Raw genomic sequence first — 16,246 nt, forward strand, 5'->3', positions numbered from 1 at the left:
CACTGATGGCTGGCTGGTGATGTGTGTGCCTGGTGGAAGTGTGCTCTGATGGCTTGTGGTGTGTGTGCCTGTGGACGTGTGCACTGGCGTGTGTGTGCATGGTGGAAGCGTGCACTGACGGCTGGTGGTGTGTGCCTGGTGGAAGTGAGCACTGATGGCTGGTGGTGTGTGTGCCTGGTGAAAGCGTGCACTGACGGCTGGTAGTGTGTGCCTGGTGGATGAATGCACTGACGGCTGGTGGTGTGTGTGCCTGGTGGAAAACGGCGTTGTTGGAGGTCTCGGAGATCATCAGGGAGACTTTGGATGTGGGCGGCAAGGCCATGTTAGTCATGTTGGACCTGTCGGCGGCCTTTGACACCGTCCCCCATGAGGCGCTGTTAGGACCCGGAGTTCTTAAGGGCATGTTCTGAGTGTGTTGTTAGGTGATTTTTGCCCTAACGGAGACTACAAGTCCCAGAATGCCGTGAGGCACTCTGCAGAAGACTATGATCCTCCTGCACCAATCAGATATCGATGGGGAGGTTCTTATGTCTTCCTTCCCCTATCGACGGTGCTTGGTTTTCAGTTTGAATCCTGCCTGTATCCCGACCCTTGGATCACCGTTGCTGTTGTTGCTCATTGAACTGGTTCGTGATTACTTTTTCCTTGCTTCCGTTGCAGAAGCCTCGCGCGGCCGCGCTGGCTTGTGCTGCCTCTCATTCTACTTCCCTCATCCCGGCACTGTGTAAACTCCTCCCGGCACAGTGCTCTTCGGAGTTGTTCACCTCCATTCCTTTTCCGCTGAATGCGGATCACCGATGTTGACATTTCTGGCCATAACCCCGACCCGTAAGCCCCCGCTGGGTCCCTACGACTGCTTACCTGAGGCTGGAGTATCCGTTGTGATTTCTCGGCGGGTCAGTGGCCCAACAGGAATTTAACGAAGAAATCAGCTTTTCCTTTCTCCGGATTGAAGGACGCCGAGTGTTCGCGTCTGGCAGCTGTTTCTCGGTGGGACACGCCCGAGAGTGGCTCCATTGGAGTTAACGTTGTTTTTGTTTTCCTTTGCGAACTCCGTGAGAATTATCACGACCTTGAAAGAACTTTATTTTTGGACTCTTCTTATTGGAACAAGAAAGAGAGACTGTGTTTGGACTCTTCTGTTCTTCCGTGGATTACTTCCCTGTTAAAGAGAGACCTACATATCCACCCTGCCTTTTTTTGGTTCGTATGTTATTATTTTTTGTGGATACCTTTTGGGTGCGTTATACAAGTTGGGCAGGTAAGATCCTTGCAGCACACTCATTACAGGAAAAACGTAGGTGTCCTTGTTCTTTTATATTAGTGTACTAAGAACCCTGTTGTGTGTCTGTTTTCTTCTCTCCCCTGCAGGCTGCTGCTTCCTATTGGGCGTACCTTGTCTAAAGTACCCTGTCTTCGTACAAGGAGACCTAAGGGTTTTAGGTCTCTCTCTTTTCTGGCGTCACCGCCCACTCTGTGTGTATTTACGAGCCGCAGGTGGGGTTGTGTCGTAGGAACAGAGGGAGGCACTGTCTACTCTTCTGAGGAGCTGGTTTCTGCTTCAACCCTGTTGCTCGCCCGACAGGCGCTCCTCGCCAGGCTCTATGACATCGGCATTAGGGGGACGGTGTTCAAATGGTTTACATCCTTTCTTGAAGGCCGCCGCCAGACGATCTGGGTCTCCCAGATCTCTGCCGAGATGCCGCCACTGGGAGTCGGGGTTCCACAGGGCTCGGTGTTGAGCCCGTCATTGTTTAACATCGTCATGTCCCCTTTGGCGGCGGCGGTGGAGGCCTGTGGGGCCCAGATCGTGTCCTACGCCGATGATACGCAACTCCTCTTCACTTGCGGTAAAGACCAGGCATTTGATGGAGAGAGTATTCGGGGCTGTCTGGGAATGGTCTTCGACTGGTTCCAGCGGAATAGTTTAAAGGCCAACTCCAGCAAGTCGGAGGTCTTATTCTTTGGTTGTGCCACTGACCCTGATTGGCGGCAATGGTGGCCATCTGATATGTGTCCTCCTGCACAGTCATCACAGGTTGCCAAAAATCTTGGTATCAAGCTGGATAACAGGCTCTCACTCAGAGCTCATGTCCTGGGGCTGGCTGGCACCTGTTTCGGTATTCTGAAGATGCTTTGCAAGTTCCTACCACTGCTGTCTGTGGAGCATAGGCGGATTACTGTGCAGGCGCTCATTGGATCCAGGTTGGATTATGCCAATGCCCTTTTCCTTGGCCTTCCGGATTATTTGGTCCAGCGCCTGCAGGTGGCACAAAACTCTGCTGCCCGCGCCATTTTTGGCCTGCACAGGCGAGCACGAGGTTCTGGGTTGTTGCACAGGCTACACTGGTTGCCTATCCGGAAGCGGATCATGTTTAAATCCCTGACGCTGATGCACAAAGCATTGTTTGGTTCAGTTGCTGGATACCTGCGGCGAAGATTGGCCTTCTATCGCCCAGCCCGCTCACTGCGGTCTGAATCTCTCTTTAATGCTGTGGTTCCGCCTGTGAGGAAGGCCCGCACTGGGGGGCGCTCCTTCAGCTTCAAGGCCCCCCAGCTGTGGAACTCGCTTCCGCTGACGCTTCGCAGCACCTCCAATTTGCTTCAGTTCAGGAAGAGCCTGAAGACTTGGCTTTTTAATCTCTAGGCTTTTTCTGGTGGGTCTCTTTCTTTGCGTTTTTATCTGTTATTCTTTGTTGTGTTATTCTACATCGAGCTGCCTGTGGAAAGCGCCGGGACACTCTTTTAGAGTAGCCGTGCGCTATATAAACTTAATATAACATAACATAACAAGGTTGCACTGACGTCTGGTGGTGTGAGCATCTGATGGAAGTGTGGACTGACGGCTGGTGGTGTGTGTGCCTGGTTGAAGCATGCACTGACTGCTGGTGGGGTGTGTGCCTGGTGAAACCGTGCACCGACGGCTGGTGGTGTGTGTGCCTAGTGAAAGCGTGCATTGACGGCAAGTGTTGTGTGCTTGATGGAAGCATGCACCGATGGCTGGAAGTGTGTGTGCCTGGTGGAAGTGTGCACTGATGCCTGGTGGAAGCTTGCACAGACGGCTGGTGGTGTGTGTGCCCGTGAAAGCATACACTGACGGCTGGTGGTGTGTGTGCCTGGTGAAAGCATGCATTGAAGGCTGGTGGTGTGTGTGCCCGGTGAAAACGTGCACTGATGGCTGGCTGGTGATGTGTGTGCCTGGTGGAAGTGTGCACTGATGGCTTGTGGTGTGTGTGCCTGGTGGACGTGTGCACTGGCGGTGTGTGTGCATGGTGGAAGCGTGCACTGACGGCTGGTGGTGTGTGCCTGGTGGAAGTGAGCAATGATGGCTGGTGGTGTGTGTGCCTGGTGGAAGCGTGCACTGACGGCTGGTGGTGTGTGTGCCTGGTGGAAGCGTGCACTGACGGCTGGTGGTGTGTGTGCCCGGTGAAAGTGTGCACTGACGGCTGGTGGTATGTGTGCCCGTGAAAGCTTGCACCTAAGGGCTGGTGGTGTGTGGGTCCGGTGAAAGCGTGCACTGATGGCTGGTGATGTGTGTGCCCGGTGAAAGCGTGCACTGTGGGCTGGTGGTGTGTGTGCCTGGTGAAAGCGTGCACAGATGGCTTGTGGTGTGTGTGCCTGGTGGAAGCGTGCACTGGCGTTGTGTGTGCCTGGTGGAAGCGTGCACTGACGGCTGGTGGTGTGTGTGCCTGGTGGAAGCGTGCACTGACGGCTGGTCGTGTGTGTGCCTGGTGGAAGCATACACTGACGGCTGGTGGAAGAATGCACTGGCGGCTGGTGGTGTGTGTGCCTGGTGGAAGGGTTGCACTGACGTCTGGTGGTGTGTGCATCTGATGGAAGTGTGGACTGACGGCTGGTGGTGTGTGTGCCTGGTAGAAGCGTGCACTGACAGCTGGTGGTGTGTGTGCCTGGTTGAAGCATGCACTGACTGCTGGTGGTGTGTGTGCCTGGTGAAACCGTGCACCGACGGCTGGTGGTGTGTGTGTGCCTGGTGAAAGCGTGCATTGACGGCTAATGGTGTGTGCCCGTGAAAGCATACACTGACGGCTGGTGGTGTGTGTGCCTGGTGAAAGCGTGCACTGAAGGAAGGTGGTGTGTTCCTAGTGGAAGTGAGCAATGATGGCTGGTGGTGTGTGTGCCTGGTGGAAGCGTGCACTGACGGCTGGTGGTGTGTGTGCCTGGTGGAAGCGTGCACTGACGGCTGGTGGTGTGTGTGCCCGGTGAAAGTGTGCACTGACGGCTGGTAGTGTGTGTGCCTAGTGGAAGTGTGCACTGACAGCTGCTGGTGTGTGTGCCTGGTGGAAGCGTGCACTGACGGCTGGTGGTGTGTGTGCCCGTGAAAGCTTGCACCTAAGGACTGGTGGTGTGTGGGTCCAGTGAAAGTGTGCACTGATGGCTGGTGGTATGTGTGCCCAGTGAAAGCGTGCACTTACGGCTGGTGGTGTGTGTGCCTGGTGAAAGTGTCCACAGATGGCTTGTGGTGTGTGTGCCTGGTGGAAGCGTGCACTGGCGTTGTGTGTGCCTGGTGGAAGCATGCACTGACGGCTGGTGGTGTGTGCCTGGTGAAAGCGTGCACTGACGGTTGGTGGTGTGTGTGCCTGGTGGAAGCGTGCACTGATGGCTGGTCGTGTGTGTGCCTGGTGGAAGCATACACTGACGGCTGGTGGTGTGTGCCTGGTGGAAGAATGCACTGGCGGCTGGTGGTGTGTGTGCCTGGTGGAAGGTTGCACTGACGTCTGGTGGTGTGTGCATCTGATGGAAGTGTGGACTGACGGCTGGTGGTGTGTGCCTGGTGAAAGCGTGCACTGACGGTTGGTGGTGTGTGTGCCTGGTGGAAGCATGCACAGACGGCTGGTGGTGCATGTGCCCGGTGAAAGCATGCACCGACGGCTGGTGGTGTGTGTGTCTGGTGAAAGCGTGCACTGACGGCTGGTGGTGTGTGCCTGGTGGAAGCGTGCACCGACGGCTGGTAATGTGTGTGGCTGGTGAAAGTGTACACTGATGGCTGGTGGTGTGTGTGCCTGGTGGAAGCGTGCAGAGACGGCTGGTGGTGTGTGCCTGGTGGAAGCGTGCACTGATGGCTGGTGGTGTGTGTGTGCCTGGTGGAAGCGTGCACTGACAGCTGGTGGTGTGTGTGCCCGTGAAAGCGTGCACTGATGGCAGGTGGTGTGTGTGCCTGGTGGAAGCGTGCACTGACGGCTGGTGGTGTGTGTGCCCGTGAAAGCTTGCACCTAAGGACTGGTGGGGTGTGGGTCCGGTGAAAGCGTGCACTGATGGCTGGTGGTGTGTGTGCCCGGTGAAAGCGTGCACTGTGGGCTGGTGGTGTGTGTGCCTGGTGAAAGCGTGCACAGATGGCTTGTGGTGTCTGTGCCTGGTGGAAGCGTGCACTGGCGTTGTGTGTGCCTGGTGGAAGCGTGCACTGACGGCTGGTGGTGTGTGCCTGGTGAAAGCGTGCACTGACGGTTGGTGGTGTGTGTGCCTGGTGGAAGCGTGCACTGACGGCTGGTCGTGTGTGTGCCTGGTGGAAGCATACACTGACGGCTGGTGGTGTGTGTGCCCGGTGAAAGTGTGCACTGACGGCTGGTGGTGTGTGTGCCTGGTGGAAGGTTGCACTGACGTCTGGTGGTGTGTGCATCTGATGGAAGTGTGGACTGACGGCTGGTGGTGTGTGTGCCTGGTAGAAGCGTGCACTGACAGCTGGTGGTGTGTGTGCCTGGTTGAAGCATGCACTGACTGCTGGTGGTGTGTGTGCCTGGTGAAACCGTGCACCGACGGCTGGTGGCGTGTGTGTGCCTGGTGAAAGCGTGCAGCTACGGCTAATGGTGTGTGCTTGATGGAAGCATGCACCGATGGCTGGTAGTGTGTGTGCCTGGTGAAAGTGTGTACTGACAGCTGATGGTGTGTGTGCCTGGTGGAAGTGTGCACTGATGCCTGGTGGAAGCTTGCACAGACGGCTGGTGGTGTGTGTGCCCGTGAAAGCATGCACTGACGGCTGGTGGTGTGTGTGCCTGGTGAAAGCGTGTACTGAAGGCTGGTGGTGTGTGTGCCCCGTGAAAGCGTGCACTGATGGCTGGCTGGTGGTGTGTGTGCCTGGTGGAAGTGTGCACTGATGGCTTGTGGTGTGTGTGCCTGGTGGACATGTGCACTGGCGGTGTGTGTGCCTGGCGGAAGCGTGCACTGATGGCTGGTGGTGTGTGCCTGGTGGAAGTGTGCACTGACGGCTGGTGGTGTGTGTGCCTGGTGGAAGCAAGCACTGATGGCTGGTGGTGTGTGTGCCTGGTGGAAGCGTGCACTGACGGCTGGTGGTGTGTGTGCCTGGTGGAAGCGTGCACTGACGGCTGGTGGTGTGTGTGCCCGGTGAAAGCGTGCACTGACGGCTGGTAGTGTGGGTGCCTGGTGGAAGCGTGCACTGACAGCTGCTTGTGTGTGTGCCTGGTGGAAGCGTGAACTGACGGCTGGTGGTGTGTGTGCCCGTGAAAGCGTGCACTGATGGCTGGTGGTATGTGTGCCTGGTGGAAGCGTGCACTGACGGCTGGTGGTGTGTGTGCCCGGTGAAAGTGTGCACTGACGGCTGGTAGTGTGTGTGCCTGGAGGAAGTGTGCACTGACAGCTGTTGGTGTGTGTGCCTGGTGGAAGCGTGCACTGACGGCTGGTGGTGTGTGTGCCTGTGAAAGCTTGCACCTAAGGACTGGTGGTGTGTGGGTCCGGTGAAAGCGTGCACTGACGGCTGGTTGTGTGTGTGCCCAGTGAAAGCGTGCACTGACGGCTGGTAGTGTGTGTGCCTGGTGAAAGTGTACACAGATGGCTTGTGGTGTGTGTGCCTGGTGGAAGCTTGCACTGGCGTTGTGTGTGCCTGGTGGAAGCATGCACTGACGGCTGGTGGTGTGTGCCTGGTGAAAGCGTGCACTGACGGTTGGTGGTGTGTGTGCCTGGTGGAAGCGTGCACTGACGGCTGGTCGTGTGTGTGCCTGGTGGAAGCGTACACTGATGGCTGGTGGTGTGTGCCTGGTGGAAGAATGCACTGGCGGCTGGTGGTGTGTGTGCCTGGTGGAAGGTTGCACTGACGTCTGGTGGTGTGTGCATCTGATGGAAGTGTGGACTGACGGCTGGTGGTGTGTGTGCCTGGTAGAAGCGTGCACTGACAGCTGGTGGTATGTGTGCCTGGTTGAAGCATGCACTGACTGCTGGTGGTGTGTGTGCCTGGTGAAACCGTGCACCGACGGCTGGTGGTGTGTGTGCCTGGTGAAAGCGTGCATTGACGGCTAATGGTGTGTGCTTGATGGAAGCATGCACCGATGGCTGGTAGTGTGTGTGCCTGGTGAAAGTGTGTACTGACAGCTGATGGTGTGTGTGCCTGGTGGAAGTGTGCACTGATGCCTGGTGGAAGCTTGCACAGACGGCTGGTGGTGTGTGTGCCCATGAAAGCATGCACTGACGGCTGGTGGTGTGTGTGCCTGGTGAAAGCGTGCACTGACGGCTGGTGGTGTGTGTGCCTGGTTGAAGCATGCACTGACTGCTGGTGGTGTGTGTGCCTGGTAAAAGCGTTTCACTGACGGCTGGTGGTGTGTGTGTGCCTGGTGAAAGCGTGCATTGACGGCTAGTGGTGTGTGCCTGGTGGAAGCATGCACCGATGGCTGGTAGTGTGTGTACCTGGTTAAAGTGTGTACTGACAGCTGATGGTGTGTGTGCTTGGTGGAAGTGTGCACTGATGCCTGGTGGAAGCTTGCACTGATGGCTGGTGGTGTGTGTGCCCGTGAAAGCGTGCACTGATGGCTGGTGGTGTGTGTGCCTGGTGAAAGCGTGCACTGAAGGATGGTGGTGTGTGTGCCCGGTGAAACGTGCACTGATGGCTGGCTGGTGGTGTGTGTGCCTGGTGGAAGTGTGCACTGGCAGTGTGTGTGCCTGGTGGAAGCGTGCACTGACGGCTGGTGGTGTGTGCCTGGTGGAAGCGTGCACTGATGGCTGGTGGTGTGTTTGCCTGGTGGAAGCGTGCACTGATGGCTGGTGGTGTGTGTGCCTGGTGGAAGCGTGCACTGACGGCTGGTGGTGTGTGTGCCTGGTGAAAGCGTACACTGACGGCTGGTGGTGTGTGCCTGGTGGAAGAATGCACTGACGGCTGGTGGTGTGTGTGCCTGGTGGAAGGTTGCACTGATGTCTGGTGGTATGAGCATCTGATGGAAGTGTGGACTGACGGCTGGTGGTGTGTGTGCCTGGTTGAAGCATGCACTGACTGCTGGTGGTGTGTGTGCCTGGTGAAACCGTGCACCGATGGCTGGTGGTGTGTGTGTGCCTGGTGAAAGCGTGCATTGATGGCTAGTGGTGTGTGCTTGATGGAAGCATACACCGATGCCTGGTAGTGCGTGTGCCTGGTGAAAGTGTGTACTGACAGCTGATGGTGTGTGTGCCTGGTGGAAGTGTGCACTGATGCCTGGTGGAAGCTTGCACAGACGGCTGGTGGTGTGTGTGCCCGTGAAAGCATACACTGACGGCTGGTGGTGTGAGTGCCTGGTGAAAGCGTGCACTGAAGGCTGGTGGTGTGTGTGCCCGGTGAAAGTGTGCACTGATGGCTGGCTGGTGATGTGTGTGCCTGGTGGAAGTGTGCTCTGATGGCTTGTGGTGTGTGTGCCTGTGGACGTGTGCACTGGCGTGTGTGTGCATGGTGGAAGCGTGCACTGACGGCTGGTGGTGTGTGCCTGGTGGAAGTGAGCACTGATGGCTGGTGGTGTGTGTGCCTGGTGAAAGCGTGCACTGACGGCTGGTAGTGTGTGCCTGGTGGATGAATGCACTGACGGCTGGTGGTGTGTGTGCCTGGTGGAAAACGGCGTTGTTGGAGGTCTCGGAGATCATCAGGGAGACTTTGGATGTGGGCGGCAAGGCCATGTTAGTCATGTTGGACCTGTCGGCGGCCTTTGACACCGTCCCCCATGAGGCGCTGTTAGGACCCGGAGTTCTTAAGGGCATGTTCTGAGTGTGTTGTTAGGTGATTTTTGCCCTAACGGAGACTACAAGTCCCAGAATGCCGTGAGGCACTCTGCAGAAGACTATGATCCTCCTGCACCAATCAGATATCGATGGGGAGGTTTTTATGTCTTCCTTCCCCTATCGACGGTGCTTGGTTTTCAGTTTGAATCCTGCCTGTATCCCGACCCTTGGATCACCGTTGCTGTTGTTGCTCATTGAACTGGTTCGTGATTACTTTTTCCTTGCTTCCGTTGCAGAAGCCTCGCGCGGCCGCGCTGGCTTGTGCTGCCTCTCATTCTACTTCCCTCATCCCGGCACTGTGTAAACTCCTCCCGGCACAGTGCTCTTCGGAGTTGTTCACCTCCATTCCTTTTCCGCTGAATGCGGATCACCGATGTTGACATTTCTGGCCATAACCCCGACCCGTAAGCCCCCGCTGGGTCCCTACGACTGCTTACCTGAGGCTGGAGTATCCGTTGTGATTTCTCGGCGGGTCAGTGGCCCAACAGGAATTTAACGAAGAAATCAGCTTTTCCTTTCTCCGGATTGAAGGACGCCGAGTGTTCGCGTCTGGCAGCTGTTTCTCGGTGGGACACGCCCGAGAGTGGCTCCATTGGAGTTAACGTTGTTTTTGTTTTCCTTTGCGAACTCCGTGAGAATTATCACGACCTTGAAAGAACTTTATTTTTGGACTCTTCTTATTGGAACAAGAAAGAGAGACTGTGTTTGGACTCTTCTGTTCTTCCGTGGATTACTTCCCTGTTAAAGAGAGACCTACATATCCACCCTGCCTTTTTTTGGTTCGTATGTTATTATTTTTTGTGGATACCTTTTGGGTGCGTTATACAAGTTGGGCAGGTAAGATCCTTGCAGCACACTCATTACAGGAAAAACGTAGGTGTCCTTGTTCTTTTATATTAGTGTACTAAGAACCCTGTTGTGTGTCTGTTTTCTTCTCTCCCCTGCAGGCTGCTGCTTCCTATTGGGCGTACCTTGTCTAAAGTACCCTGTCTTCGTACAAGGAGACCTAAGGGTTTTAGGTCTCTCTCTTTTCTGGCGTCACCGCCCACTCTGTGTTTATTTACGAGCCGCAGGTGGGGTTGTGTCGTAGGAACAGAGGGAGGCACTGTCTACTCTTCTGAGGAGCTGGTTTCTGCTTCAACCCTGTTGCTCGCCCGACAGGCGCTCCTCGCCAGGCTCTATGACATCGGCATTAGGGGGACGGTGTTCAAATGGTTTACATCCTTTCTTGAAGGCCGCCGCCAGACGATCTGGGTCTCCCAGATCTCTGCCGAGATGCCGCCACTGGGAGTCGGGGTTCCACAGGGCTCGGTGTTGAGCCCGTCATTGTTTAACTTCGTCATGTCCCCTTTGGCGGTGGAGGCCTGTGGGGCCCAGATCGTGTCCTACGCCGATGATACGCAACTCCTCTTCACTTGCGGTAAAGACCAGGCATTTGATGGAGAGAGTATTCGGGGCTGTCTGGGAATGGTCTTCGACTGGTTCCAGCGGAATAGTTTAAAGGCCAACTCCAGCAAGTCGGAGGTCTTATTCTTTGGTTGTGCCACTGACCCTGATTGGCGGCAATGGTGGCCATCTGATATGTGTCCTCCTGCACAGTCATCACAGGTTGCCAAAAATCTTGGTATGAAGCTGGATAACAGGCTCTCACTCAGAGCTCATGTCCTGGGGCTGGCTGGCACCTGTTTCGGTATTCTGAAGATGCTTTGCAAGTTCCTACCACTGCTGTCTGTGGAGCATAGGCGGATTACTGTGCAGGCGCTCATTGGATCCAGGTTGGATTATGCCAATGCCCTTTTCCTTGGCCTTCCGGATTATTTGGTCCAGCGCCTGCAGGTGGCACAAAACTCTGCTGCCCGCGCCATTTTTGGCCTGCACAGGCGAGCACGAGGTTCTGGGTTGTTGCACAGGCTACACTGGTTGCCTATCCGGAAGCGGATCATGTTTAAATCCCTGACGCTGATGCACAAAGCATTGTTTGGTTCAGTTGCTGGATACCTGCGGCGAAGATTGGCCTTCTATCGCCCAGCCCGCTCACTGCGGTCTGAATCTCTCTTTAATGCTGTGGTTCCGCCTGTGAGGAAGGCCCGCACTGGGGGGCGCTCCTTCAGCTTCAAGGCCCCCCAGCTGTGGAACTCGCTTCCGCTGACGCTTCGCAGCACCTCCAATTTGCTTCAGTTCAGGAAGAGCCTGAAGACTTGGCTTTTTAATCTCTAGGCTTTTTCTGGTGGGTCTCTTTCTTTGCGTTTTTATCTGTTATTCTTTGTTGTGTTATTCTACATCGAGCTGCCTGTGGAAAGCGCCGGGACACTCTTTTAGAGTAGCCGTGCGCTATATAAACTTAATATAACATAACATAACAAGGTTGCACTGACGTCTGGTGGTGTGAGCATCTGATGGAAGTGTGGACTGACGGCTGGTGGTGTGTGTGCCTGGTTGAAGCATGCACTGACTGCTGGTGGGGTGTGTGCCTGGTGAAACCGTGCACCGACGGCTGGTGGTGTGTGTGCCTAGTGAAAGCGTGCATTGACGGCAAGTGTTGTGTGCTTGATGGAAGCATGCACCGATGGCTGGAAGTGTGTGTGCCTGGTGGAAGTGTGCACTGATGCCTGGTGGAAGCTTGCACAGACGGCTGGTGGTGTGTGTGCCCGTGAAAGCATACACTGACGGCTGGTGGTGTGTGTGCCTGGTGAAAGCATGCATTGAAGGCTGGTGGTGTGTGTGCCCGGTGAAAACGTGCACTGATGGCTGGCTGGTGATGTGTGTGCCTGGTGGAAGTGTGCACTGATGGCTTGTGGTGTGTGTGCCTGGTGGACGTGTGCACTGGCGGTGTGTGTGCATGGTGGAAGCGTGCACTGACGGCTGGTGGTGTGTGCCTGGTGGAAGTGAGCAATGATGGCTGGTGGTGTGTGTGCCTGGTGGAAGCGTGCACTGACGGCTGGTGGTGTGTGTGCCTGGTGGAAGCGTGCACTGACGGCTGGTGGTGTGTGTGCCCGGTGAAAGTGTGCACTGACGGCTGGTGGTATGTGTGCCCGTGAAAGCTTGCACCTAAGGACTGGTGGTGTGTGGGTCCGGTGAAAGCGTGCACTGATGGCTGGTGATGTGTGTGCCCGGTGAAAGCGTGCACTGTGGGCTGGTGGTGTGTGTGCCTGGTGAAAGCGTGCACAGATGGCTTGTGGTGTGTGTGCCTGGTGGAAGCGTGCACTGGCGTTGTGTGTGCCTGGTGGAAGCGTGCACTGACGGCTGGTGGTGTGTGTGCCTGGTGGAAGCGTGCACTGACGGCTGGTCGTGTGTGTGCCTGGTGGAAGCATACACTGACGGCTGGTGGAAGAATGCACTGGCGGCTGGTGGTGTGTGTGCCTGGTGGAAGGGTTGCACTGACGTCTGGTGGTGTGTGCATCTGATGGAAGTGTGGACTGACGGCTGGTGGTGTGTGTGCCTGGTAGAAGCGTGCACTGACAGCTGGTGGTGTGTGTGCCTGGTTGAAGCATGCACTGACTGCTGGTGGTGTGTGTGCCTGGTGAAACCGTGCACCGACGGCTGGTGGTGTGTGTGTGCCTGGTGAAAGCGTGCATTGACGGCTAATGGTGTGTGCCCGTGAAAGCATACACTGACGGCTGGTGGTGTGTGTGCCTGGTGAAAGCGTGCACTGAAGGAAGGTGGTGTGTTCCTGGTGGAAGTGAGCAATGATGGCTGGTGGTGTGTGTGCCTGGTGGAAGCGTGCACTGACGGCTGGTGGTGTGTGTGCCTGGTGGAAGCGTGCACTGACGGCTGGTGGTGTGTGTGCCCGGTGAAAGTGTGCACTGACGGCTGGTAGTGTGTGTGCCTAGTGGAAGTGTGCACTGACAGCTGCTGGTGTGTGTGCCTGGTGGAAGCGTGCACTGACGGCTGGTGGTGTGTGTGCCCGTGAAAGCTTGCACCTAAGGACTGGTGGTGTGTGGGTCCAGTGAAAGCGTGCACTGATGGCTGGTGGTATGTGTGCCCAGTGAAAGCGTGCACTTACGGCTGGTGATGTGTGTGCCTGGTGAAAGTGTCCACAGATGGCTTGTGGTGTGTGTGCCTGGTGGAAGCGTGCACTGGCGTTGTGTGTGCCTGGTGGAAGCATGCACTGACGGCTGGTGGTGTGTGCCTGGTGAAAGCGTGCACTGACGGTTGGTGGTGTGTGTGCCTGGTGGAAGCGTGCACTGATGGCTGGTCGTGTGTGTGCCTGGTGGAAGCATACACTGACGGCTGGTGGTGTGTGCCTGGTGGAAGAATGCACTGGCGGCTGGTGGTGTGTGTGCCTGGTGGAAGGTTGCACTGACGTCTGGTGGTGTGTGCATCTGATGGAAGTGTGGACTGACGGCTGGTGGTGTGTGCCTGGTGAAAGCGTGCACTGACGGTTGGTGGTGTGTGTGCCTGGTGGAAGCATGCACAGACGGCTGGTGGTGCATGTGCCCGGTGAAAGCATGCACCGACGGCTGGTGGTGTGTGTGTCTGGTGAAAGCGTGCACTGACGGCTGGTGGTGTGTGCCTGGTGGAAGCGTGCACCGACGGCTGGTAATGTGTGTGGCTGGTGAAAGTGTACACTGATGGCTGGTGGTGTGTGTGCCTGGTGGAAGCGTGCAGAGACGGCTGGTGGTGTGTGCCTGGTGGAAGCGTGCACTGATGGCTGGTGGTGTGTGTGTGCCTGGTGGAAGCGTGCACTGACAGCTGGTGGTGTGTGTGCCCGTGAAAGCGTGCACTGATGGCAGGTGGTGTGTGTGCCTGGTGGAAGCGTGCACTGACGGCTGGTGGTGTGTGTGCCCGTGAAAGCTTGCACCTAAGGACTGGTGGGGTGTGGGTCCGGTGAAAGCGTGCACTGATGGCTGGTGGTGTGTGTGCCCGGTGAAAGCGTGCACTGTGGGCTGGTGGTGTGTGTGCCTGGTGAAAGCGTGCACAGATGGCTTGTGGTGTGTGTGCCTGGTGGAAGCGTGCACTGGCGTTGTGTGTGCCTGGTGGAAGCGTGCACTGACGGCTGGTGGTGTGTGCCTGGTGAAAGCGTGCACTGACGGTTGGTGGTGTGTGTGCCTGGTGGAAGCGTGCACTGACGGCTGGTCGTGTGTGTGCCTGGTGGAAGCATACACTGACGGCTGGTGGTGTGTGCCTGGTAGAAGAATGCACTGGCGGCTGGTGGTGTGTGTGCCTGGTGGAAGGTTGCACTGACGTCTGGTGGTGTGTGCATCTGATGGAAGTGTGGACTGACGGCTGGTGGTGTGTGTGCCTGGTAGAAGCGTGCACTGACAGCTGGTGGTGTGTGTGCCTGGTTGAAGCATGCACTGACTGCTGGTGGTGTGTGTGCCTGGTGAAACCGTGCACCGACGGCTGGTGGCGTGTGTGTGCCTGGTGAAAGCGTGCAGCTACGGCTAATGGTGTGTGCTTGATGGAAGCATGCACCGATGGCTGGTAGTGTGTGTGCCTGGTGAAAGTGTGTACTGACAGCTGATGGTGTGTGTGCCTGGTGGAAGTGTGCACTGATGCCTGGTGGAAGCTTGCACAGACGGCTGGTGGTGTGTGTGCCCGTGAAAGCATGCACTGACGGCTGGTGGTGTGTGTGCCTGGTGAAAGCGTGTACTGAAGGCTGGTGGTGTGTGTGCCCGGTGAAAGCGTGCACTGATGGCTGGCTGGTGGTGTGTGTGCCTGGTGGAAGTGTGCACTGATGGCTTGTGGTGTGTGTGCCTGGTGGACATGTGCACTGGCGGTGTGTGTGCCTGGCGGAAGCGTGCACTGATGGCTGGTGGTGTGTGCCTGGTGGAAGTGTGCACTGACGGCTGGTGGTGTGTGTGCCTGGTGGAAGCAAGCACTGATGGCTGGTGGTGTGTGTGCCTGGTGGAAGCGTGCACTGACGGCTGGTGGTGTGTGTGCCTGGTGGAAGCGTGCACTGACGGCTGGTGGTGTGTGTGCCCGGTGAAAGCGTGCACTGACGGCTGGTAGTGTGGGTGCCTGGTGGAAGCGTGCACTGACAGCTGCTTGTGTGTGTGCCTGGTGGAAGCGTGAACTGACGGCTGGTGGTGTGTGTGCCCGTGAAAGCGTGCACTGATGGCTGGTGGTATGTGTGCCTGGTGGAAGCGTGCACTGACGGCTGGTGGTGTGTGTGCCCGGTGAAAGTGTGCACTGACGGCTGGTAGTGTGTGTGCCTGGAGGAAGTGTGCACTGACAGCTGTTGGTGTGTGTGCCTGGTGGAAGCGTGCACTGACGGCTGGTGGTGTGTGTGCCTGTGAAAGCTTGCACCTAAGGACTGGTGGTGTGTGGGTCCGGTGAAAGCGTGCACTGACGGCTGGTTGTGTGTGTGCCCAGTGAAAGCGTGCACTGACGGCTGGTAGTGTGTGTGCCTGGTGAAAGTGTACACAGATGGCTTGTGGTGTGTGTGCCTGGTGGAAGCTTGCACTGGCGTTGTGTGTGCCTGGTGGAAGCATGCACTGACGGCTGGTGGTGTGTGCCTGGTGAAAGCGTGCACTGACGGTTGGTGGTGTGTGTGCCTGGTGGAAGCGTGCACTGACGGCTGGTCGTGTGTGTGCCTGGTGGAAGCGTACACTGATGGCTGGTGGTGTGTGCCTGGTGGAAGAATGCACTGGCGGCTGGTGGTGTGTGTGCCTGGTGGAAGGTTGCACTGACGTCTGGTGGTGTGTGCATCTGATGGAAGTGTGGACTGACGGCTGGTGGTGTGTGTGCCTGGTAGAAGCGTGCACTGACAGCTGGTGGTATGTGTGCCTGGTTGAAGCATGCACTGACTGCTGGTGGTGTGTGTGCCTGGTGAAACCGTGCACCGACGGCTGGTGGTGTGTGTGCCTGGTGAAAGCGTGCATTGACGGCTAATGGTGTGTGCTTGATGGAAGCATGCACCGATGGCTGGTAGTGTGTGTGCCTGGTGAAAGTGTGTACTGACAGCTGATGGTGTGTGTGCCTGGTGGAAGTGTGCACTGATGCCTGGTGGAAGCTTGCACAGACGGCTGGTGGTGTGTGTGCCCATGAAAGCATGCACTGACGGCTGGTGGTGTGTGTGCCTGGTGAAAGCGTGAACTGAAGGCTGGTGGTGTGCGTGCCCGGTGAAAGCGTGCACTGATGGCTGGCTGGTGGTGTGTGCGCCTGGTGGAAGTGTGCACTGATGGCTTGTGGTGTGTGTGCCTGGTGGACATCACTGGCGGTGTGTGTGCCTGGCGGAAGCGTGCACTGACGGCTGGTGGTGTGTGCCTGGTGGAAGTGTGCACTGACGGCTGGTGGTGTGTGTGCCTGGTGGAAGCAAGCA

Source organism: Lissotriton helveticus, chromosome 1_1 (genome assembly GCF_964261635.1).
Source record: "Lissotriton helveticus chromosome 1_1, aLisHel1.1, whole genome shotgun sequence".
Classification (NCBI taxonomy): domain Eukaryota; kingdom Metazoa; phylum Chordata; class Amphibia; order Caudata; family Salamandridae; genus Lissotriton; species Lissotriton helveticus.